Source organism: Arachis duranensis, chromosome 7, assembly GCF_000817695.3.
Source record: "Arachis duranensis cultivar V14167 chromosome 7, aradu.V14167.gnm2.J7QH, whole genome shotgun sequence".
Classification (NCBI taxonomy): domain Eukaryota; kingdom Viridiplantae; phylum Streptophyta; class Magnoliopsida; order Fabales; family Fabaceae; genus Arachis; species Arachis duranensis.
The window spans coordinates 58,489,649-58,491,055 of record NC_029778.3 but is presented as its reverse complement, the minus strand read 5'-3'; positions in this window follow the sequence as shown (position 1 = coordinate 58,491,055).

Sequence of the window (1,407 nt, the reverse complement as noted above, 5' to 3'; positions counted from 1 at the left end):
ATTCTTCCCTAATCATGCTTTCCAAGATTTGTTTTTTATCTAACAATCAACAATTATCCAGTGCATGCATACATTCATCACGAGGTCTTTTCATAGGTTGTAATGGGGCTAGGGTCAAGGTAAGGATGTATATTTGGTTAAGTGAGCTTGAATTTGAATCTTTGATAAGCTTAAACTTCCCACCTAACCTATGACAACCTATACAATTAAGTTCTAACCTAACTACCCATTCTTTACTTCTTCACATACTCATGCATTTTCTTTTTTTTTTTCATTTCATAACACTTATGCATTGACTCTTATTGGACTCTACTTTGGGGCATTTTGTCCCATTTTTATTACTTTTCTTTTTTTTTCTTTTTTCTTTTCTTTTTCTTTTCTTTCTTTTTTTTATTTTTCTATATTTTCTTTCTTTTTATTTTTTTTGTTTTTCTCATTTTTTTCTTTCTTTCAAACTAGATACAAGAGCATCAATGCATAAGGTTTAACATTTGATTAATACATGAGTATGTACCCAATTTCCAATATTTACGACAAAAACAAAAAATACCCTTTTATCCCAACCAATGTTCCCAAATCTCTCCAAACTTGAATAATAAACACTCTCACTAGCCTAAACTAATCAAAGATCCAAATAAAGGACATTTATTGTTTTCCGCTTTAGGCTTGTAATGTGCTAAAATAAAGAACAATTGGGTTAAGCGTAGGCTCAAAATTGGTTAACAATGGAGAGTAAAAGGTAGGCTATTTGGGAAAGTGAGCTAATGAATTGATGGCCTCAATCATATAAGTGCATGAATACAAGGAATAATAGACATATAGAATTAAACAAATCAAAGATCATACTCATAGAAAGAGAACAATTGCACACAAGAAGGGAAATAAGTGGTTATAAGATGTAACCACACAATTAGGCTCAAAGCTCACAAGATTGTGTTCTTAGCTCAAAATCCATGTTCCAAAATAAATTTTTTCAAGCAAGTTCAACAAAAAATTTTTCAAATTGGTAGGGTGCCTAAAACAGTTTCTCGGAAAAGAAATCATCACTCTAACCAAGTAGTCCTAATGAGAAAGAAGTGGTAAAAATATATACAAATTCTAACTAACATGCAACCTATCATGCAATGCAACAACTAGCTAACATTGGTGTTGAAAAAGGAAATTGTTACCCATGGAGTTCGGTCGGACGACCTCCCCACACTTGAAGATTGCACCGTCCTCGGTGCATGCACTGAAGAGCAAGGTGGACGGGTGGAAGCAATTGGTGAGCTCCTTCAAAAGGTTGTGCGGATGACTTATTTGTTGCCCCATTTTGAGACTTCTCCTTTTTCTTTCTTTTGGTGGCCAACCTAAAAGGGAAGAAAATTAAGCCTACAACAAAGATATCAAAGCAAATAAAACGTAGGC